Source organism: Heptranchias perlo, chromosome 37, assembly GCF_035084215.1.
Source record: "Heptranchias perlo isolate sHepPer1 chromosome 37, sHepPer1.hap1, whole genome shotgun sequence".
Lineage (NCBI taxonomy): Eukaryota > Metazoa > Chordata > Chondrichthyes > Hexanchiformes > Hexanchidae > Heptranchias > Heptranchias perlo.
In genome coordinates this window covers 8,565,413-8,573,407 of record NC_090361.1, presented here as the reverse complement: position 1 = coordinate 8,573,407, position 7,995 = coordinate 8,565,413, and the positions used below count along the sequence as shown (strand labels likewise).

General features: G+C 43.1%; 1 long non-coding RNA gene across 1 annotated transcript; it reads left to right on the top strand.

Annotated features, from left to right (window-relative positions):
• Positions 1-224: 224 nt before the first annotated feature.
• Positions 225-6,906, top strand: LOC137304288 (uncharacterized). The gene is made up of 3 exons (XR_010958537.1): positions 225-349; positions 2,159-2,365; positions 6,240-6,906. It is a non-coding gene; the product is annotated as an uncharacterized lncRNA (long non-coding RNA).
• Positions 6,907-7,995: the final 1,089 nt, after the last annotated feature.

Genomic DNA, 7,995 nt, shown 5'->3' with positions numbered 1-7,995 from the left:
TGTGGCACTTGCCTACATAACAGCTGCATTGGGCTTCAAAGAAATTCATTGTGTGGGAAGTGTTTTGGGATGTTTCTAAGAGATGTAGTAAGACACTAAATAAATCAAGGCTTTCTCCAGCACCTTTCTTAACACGATGTTTTGGTCAGTGTTGCTATGGATATTTCCAAGGAACTGCCTCCCTTCTTATTCTCCTTGTTTTTCAGATGAGAGATTGCTCCTTCGTACTCCTCTTCCATCTTGGTTTCTGGTCTAATTTGAAAATAGTTGATTGAAGTCCCGATAGATGTTAAAGTGACAACAGACCATGATCCTTGGCTGCTCTGTTTCTTTCAACAGTACGGACGAGGTTTGTTGTGTTATAACTTCTTGAAGGCTTAACTCCGCACTCTGCAAAAACGTCTTGCGTCTCACACGAGAAGGAATGTGTCCCATGCCACAGCAGGTGTGTACGTGTTATAATGAGGGAGGTTCACAGTGAGATACGGAAACTCCATAATAACAGAAAATGATGGAGCCAAGTAATAATGGACAAGCCGGGGGTTGTAGTAACTCTCGTATTCAATTTGGAACCAGGTAAGGTTTTCCCCAGCCCACACAAAGGAAATCTCTGATAGGATTACATTTTAGTGGATAAATCAACTCCCAGTTATGGCACAGACCATGAAAATCCCAGTTCAATTCCCCCCTAGTAACCAATGAGATTGAATATAATGTATGGTCTGTTATTATATACACAGGGTCAACTTTTATGTGCACCTGCATTAATATCCATTCCCGCGAATAAATACAAGGTCTAACATTCCCTCTAATATATACAGGGGCTGCTATTCTCTATAAAATACACATAGAATGATGTATTCCTATAATATATAGAGGATGTGCAATGAATTCCAATATTATTGCAGTTCAGATCATAAGATAAACACAGTCCATTTGATTTTTAAAAAAGTTTACAGTCACCTCATCATACCCATGGGACAACAGCAATAATCGCATTGAGTCTGAAAGCAGGCAGGCTGGACCTATTTATAATACATGGAGAGACAGGAGATGGAGTGTGATTCAAGGTTTTAACAGAGTTCGAGGTCCAGGTAACATTGTGACACAGGTTGAAAAGTAAAACTGCAAGGGCTGAAAATTGGCAGCAAACACAGAAGACGCTGGAGATACACCACAGGTCCATCAGTATCTGAAGGTGAAAAGAAGGGTTAACATTTTGGGCGTAACATCTGAGTCTCAATCACACCCAAAACTGATGCCGACAGACCTGCTGTGCATTTCCAGCATTTTCTATTTTTATTTTAACTGCATTGAATACTGAGGGGAGTGCTTTTTAAAGAACTGACATCATGGTATGTGGTATAAGTAGAGCTGAGACACTTATCCGACATGGAAAAGGGTTTTTAAACTAGGCACCGATCTTAGTCTGTGGTGATTGTTATTGCTTCTGGCAAGGCCTCTGCAGTGTAATTAAAAAAAATTTTTTTTCCGGGCTTCCTGTTTGTTCTGCATATTTTCCTGTCTTAGTTCCTGCCACTGCTTCATCCGGCCACTGTAGTTCATTTATAATTGGCAAACCAAGACTGTTTGAGCCAACAGACCCTTCATGGCCCAAGGACCCCATCAATGGCCGTTTGGGACCAGCTGGTGAACCGTATTGCCTTCCACTCTCTGCTGACACACATTCCTTCTGGCTAGCAGCCTGGCACACAATTGGAATGTCTTGTCCAACAATGGCAAGCAAGTCTGAATGTTGACTGGATTGCAATTCTGACACCGTTACTGCTAAAGGTACTGGACAACTAGATCTCTAGAGCACCCCGTGCTCGCTGACCTACATTCTGGCCTCTTGCACATCCCCGATTTTCATCGCTCCATCATTGGCAGCTGTGCCTTCAGCTGCCTGGGCCCTAAGCTCTGGAATTCCCTCCCTAAACCTCCCTGCCTCTCTACCTCTCTCTCTCCTCCTTTAAGATGCTCCTTAAAACCTACCTCTTTGACCAAGCTGTCCTAATATCTCCTTATGCGGCTCGGTGTCAAATTGTGTTTGATAATCGCTCCTGTGAAGCGCCTTGGGATGTTTTATTACGTTAAAGGCGTAATATACATGCAAGTTGTTGTTGTTGTTCCTTTCTTATGTGTCTATTTCCTGCAGTGCTTATGTTCTACAAAAATAATTCACAAGACGATTTGGATGATGAGGAGGTTTGGCCTGATGTTGGGACATGGGACTTCGGAGGTAGACCCCAAATTGACTTGAGAAACTTGGATCAATTCGCAAAAAATAAGGCACTGCCAGCATAAATAGCACCCACATATCTACAGTACTTCTGAAGGCTTGCAGTTATAACTTACACACCAGGTAAGTGAAATGTGCTTGTGGATGTTGGTGTTGAAAGAACAGGGTATGTCCCTCAAATGGACATTGTCACCTCACCTGATGCCTTAGTAGTAAATGTACTAGTTCATGTGGCCCTCAACCACACATACCAGAAAGGTTTTCAAGTTTGCGCCTTGGTCTGTACTAAGTTAGTTGATCTTAGCTAAGGCATGGGTAAGGGTGCTAAAGTTGATCTCAATGCCCGTGGGCTAGGAGAAGGTGAGAATTCCTGCCCTTCATTACTATCCAATGACCCTCCCACTTCTGGAAAGTCCGTGTGTGTGGATGTTGGCACAACTTTCTTGCCCCCATGGTTGGCCAACCTGCTGAAAGTCACTATGTTGAATAAGAACATAAGAACATAAGAAATAGGAGCAGGAGTAGGCCAATCGGCCCCTCGAGCCTGCTCCGCCATTCAATAAGATCATGGCTGATCTGATCCTAACCTCAAACCTAAATTCATGTCCAATTTCCTGCCCGCTCCCCTTAACCCCTAATTCCCTTTACTTCTAGGAAACTGTCTATTTCTGTTTTAAATTTATTTAATGATGTAGCTTCCACAGCTTCCTGGGGCAGCAAATTCCACAGACCTACTACCCTCTGAGTGAAGAAGTTTCTCCTCATCTCAGTTTTGAAAGAGCAGCCCCTTATTCTAAGATTATGCCCCCTAGTTCTAGTGAATCACTCAGGAAGTTCGCCCACTTGGGCAAGATACAAGAGATCCTAAGGCATTATTCAAAGAAGAGTAGGGAGTTGTAGCCAACATTTATCCCTCAACATCACTGAAAATATATTACCTAATCATTTATCTCACTGCTGTTTGTGTGACCTTACTGTGTGCAAATTGGCTGCGAACAATTGCATCAGCATCTACAGGCCTTATTAAAGGTACACCCTGACCAGTATAACTGGGCTGATTTGAAGAGTTTCACCAGAGTGGCCATCAAACAGAAGCTGACTGAGCCTTTCAAATTTAATAATATTGGCCATTCTCCTGGTTCACACTCTGAATGAAGACGACGTTTTATCGTTTTCAATCTGGAGCTTATTTTCCATCAAAAACACCCGGCAACACACGGCTTTCCTAAAAGAGTATTTTCCCCATCTTCAATTTTCTGAGTTATTCTAAGGTTGCCCCTCTCCATGTCACACCCACCAAACCCCAACTGAGAGCTCAGACCAGTGTCCCCACCGCCATTATTGGACCCAGTCTCCAGTAATTTGTAGGTGGACTTGCTATGGTTGTTTTCCTCTGTGGATTCCTCAGACAATCTGGCTGAGATGACCCTCATGTTTTACCTTTACTTCGAGCAATATCCCACTACTAGATCACCTTTGAGATCTGCATTCTCTTTGCAATATAGAATTTATCATCACAAAACACCCACTTAGCATCTTTAACGTTAAAACGTCCCAAGACATTTCCTAGATAGTTGTATGGAAAACGTATGCCAAGTCAGGAAGGGAGAGATTAGGAGGAGAGAGAGACAGACAGACAGACAGAGACAATTTGGGAAGGAAGGAATCCCAGAAAGTAGAACCTAGACAGCTGAAGGTATGGCCACTATTGGTGAGGCAAAGAAAGAGGGAAGGCACAAAAGGCTGGAGTCAGGGGAATGGAGAATTCTTGGAAGGGTGTTTAAGGCTGAAGGAAATTGAAAGGATGAGGTGAGGCCAGGAGGGATTTAAATGATTTCAATAACAGAATTGCAATGTTTCTTCTTTTTGCTGGAGGGCATTCCCCCCCACCTCAGCTTACAGCTTTTATTTGATGGTTACTTCACAGAATAAATTCCAACTGTGTACTTTCTCCGAAATACTTGGGCTCTGCTCACAAGACAAATCGGACTCCACCTCCCGTGCCTACTGAGCTGATAATCAGTTGATATCATGTGCACTGGCTCAGTTCAGCAGGAACAGGAGTTGAGCGCCATTTTCAACGGGGAACCATTTCAATGAAGAGCGACAGATGATGTCGTAATTAGTTGATTGTCGTCGATGCTGCCTTGGTGTTTGCCGGCTGTGATATCTCATCTAGTTCATTGAAGAGACTAGAGAAGCTGGGCTTGCTCTCCCTAGAGCAGAGCAGGTCAAGGGAAGATTTAATAGAGGTGATCAAAATGATGAGGGGTTTTGATAGAGTAGATAGGGAGAAACTGTTTCCAGTGGCAGGAGGGTCGGTAACCAGAGGACACCAATAGTAACTTTCAAAGGGGAATTGGATATATACTTGAAAAGGAAAAATTTGCAGGGCTATGGGGAAAGAGTGGGACAAATTGCTGGCACAGACGCATGGGCTGAATGGCCTCCTTCTGTACTGTAAGATTCTATGAATTCCAGTATGTCATTGTATGCACTCTGACAACTAAAAGTTTGGCTGTCACCAGTATCTCTCTTGGGATTCCAGTGGACTCTCCATTGTACCAAATTAACAGCCATATCGACGATGCCATGATGTTTAAGGGACTGTGTCATGATTTTGGGTACTCTGTATAGAATGTTCAAGTCCTGGATCAGCTCAGCCTGAAAGATCCAAACTGCCAGTGTGCAACTGAAGATATTCGATTTGCTGCAGCAAATCTTTCAACTGGGGGGAAGAGGGGAAATTTCTCTTCATGATAAATGGGAGAATTTTGGCCCTGATTTTCCCTCTGCAGTTAACAATCCCACAAGCAAAATTACATTCTCAGAAATCGCACAGTCGAAAGCTGCACATTGCTGCTATTCCGGCCGCACGTTATGGGGAAAAAACAGACCGTCCCCTGTTTTTCAGTAATGGGGGAATTTTGGATCCGACTATTCCCTTCCCCCCCATCTTGGTCACAGTTCAATTCAGTAAAAGGGGCAGGATGATGAGCTAATTCCGTGACTGATGGTTCCTTTTCACTGCTCCAAAGGGGCATTGGAAGCTTCAGTCAGAAAGGACATAAAGTTTAAAAAGAGATGTCACAACCCTGAGGTTAAGGCACGCTCTGGTTGCATTTATTGCACGTGGAGGCAAGAATTCCTGCAGTCCTTTGCTACCAGCTAACGCGTAAAGGCCTTTGTAATGGTTTCCTCTGTCGAGTATTTATAGTGAGATGGCAAAAAGGACAGGTTTATAATTTGACTAGAAGCACCAGAGGAAATCTTGTTGATAAGTGTAACCAGACGCGGTAACCAGACAGATTCTAATCCCTGGTCAGGCTGTAATAAAGGCAGCTTTATGCTGCAGGTAAACTCTGCTGTACCTGACTCAGGGAATACTGGAACCCACCCCCCTACCTCCACCCTGGTGCAAAAAATATTAGTTAGGAACTAAAATTATATTCCTCAGCATTCATCTCTCCCAAATAAAACTCGTTATTTTGCTTTTAACCTCGTGTTGGGGAATTAAACCAAATGTTTCAATTTGACATTTGCTATCCATCCGACCTGAAACCAAAGGACAATTTTTAAACGGATCTCTCCGTATATGTGCCACTAAAAGATGATAAAATGAACCATTAACAATCTGCTGCTGCTTCCCTTTGCTGCAGCCTTCGTCTGGGAAAAATCAGCAGCTCAGAAATGGAGGGCTCAGAGTATCCAATCTCCATCGGATCGTGTCAGAGATTCACACTGACCTTCACAGAGTCGACGTTCACTCATTTCTCTGAAGAAAACTAAGTTCAGAATGGATGCAGATTATTGAATGAACTAACAGATCTCCCGTGGCATTGCTCATGGCGAGTCAGTGGTTAGACTGGTTTATAAGAAGTCCATTCTGAACTTAGCTCTCTCCAGACAAATGTAGACTCTGTAATATATTGGGGACAGGGGCTGGGGGGAGACTTGTTCTGCTGTGTGTGAAATAAAATCATACACCTGTTTATAGAGAACAGTGTTTCTGGTTTTCCATCCTGAAGTCGCAGAGTTAAACACCGGTTAATCGTGAGCTCCAGTTGCCACCTCAGGTTGATCAACGTGTTAACCATACCATACGTAGTCATCGCCGTGATCAAGCTGTTCAATCCGGTGTGGATGCAAGGCCTCCAGTCTGCTTTCACCAACGTTGTCCTCCCTTCAACGCTGCATTTATCTGCCCCTACCAGATGGTTTTGGTGGGACACTGCTTGTGTCACTGGTGCTTTTCGATTGTATCACAGTGACAGTGGTGTTTTTCCACAAATTCGACTTCTGCAACACGGCAGGCACCTCAGGTGAATTTAGTTCAGTGATGGATTAGAAGATGGCAAGATAAATAGGATGATGACGTACATTTGGCCCATCTAGCTCATCCATCTAGAAAGATCTATCGTCCTCCTCATCGGGGCAGCCAACCTTTGCTCCCCGTACTCTACCCAGAGGTCCATTGGAAGTGTGGACTCTTTGTGTGAATAACTTCTTGACACCTGTCTTAAGTTTGCCTTTCCCCAGTTTGAGCTTGTCCCCACTTGTCCTACTGTCAAGGTGAATTGTTATGCTCAGTCTTCAAATAAACATCCATTACTGAGAAATGGTTTGCGTTATTTCAGTTGTCTCCCATGGTCCTCTGACTGAAGATGTCAATAAAGCATTTTGAAAAAATGACCTTGATTTTGATTGTGTTTTGCAATATATTTGTTTACACTCATTCAGATCACACAAACACCCAACTCAGAGAGAAAAAACAGAAGCTTCTTTCATCAATTACACTTTTTAAAGGTGTGGTAAATGATGAGTTTTCTGTAGGCCTTTAAAAAGGGACTTGACAAGATCCTTAGGCAAGAGGACCACTGGGATATATCGGGGGGGTGGGGGGGAGTTAAGTTTGCTTAATGATGCATTGTGGGTTACGATCTTCTGATTAATTTGTGTGCTAGCCGTACGAAATCAGGGAGAAATTTCTCAGAAATTGGTTACTATATTTTTCCCCTCCCCCCGCCCCGCCCCCAGGATTTAGGATTGCTAATGATTAAGGAGGATGGCGCATGTCCTTGCACTGACTAATGGAGAGGATAAGCATCGAAAGGCCCTAATGATCTTTTCTCACCCTTCTTTTTATTTGTTTGTGGCTGTTTGTCAAGTGCACAAAATGGCTGCCACGTTCATCTCCATAACAACTGCCATTGCATTTCAGAAGTAATTCATTGCGTGTGAAGCATGTTGACATGTTACAGTGTGATAAGATACTGCGTATATTATCCATTTGCAGCACAGGATATAAACTGCACCAGAAATAAACTGAAAGCATCGATGGCTTTTTATTTGCATAGTTGTGTAACTCCTGAGGTCACAATTTATACTTATTGAATGGTACCTTACATCTGTCTTAATTTACGTTGATACTACGTTGGCAATTGTGTCTCTGCTTGAACAATTATTAACAGAAGGGTCCAATGAATTGAGGCCTCTTGTAAAACCATAATAAATACACGTTTCTGCTGAGTCTCATGCTCAGGTTAGGGTTGCCGTCCTAAAACCAAGGTAATCACAGGCCGCCACTTCAAATACATTTACTGAAGAATCATACAATGTGATCCAATAGCAATGAGCCCGAAGAGGTGCAGGCACCTACAGGGTTGGTTAATTGCAGCGCTGGAAGCTTCTTCACAATGATTATTTCCGCTGTACTAAAACCTATGATTTTCCCACACATTTCTTTGTTTATT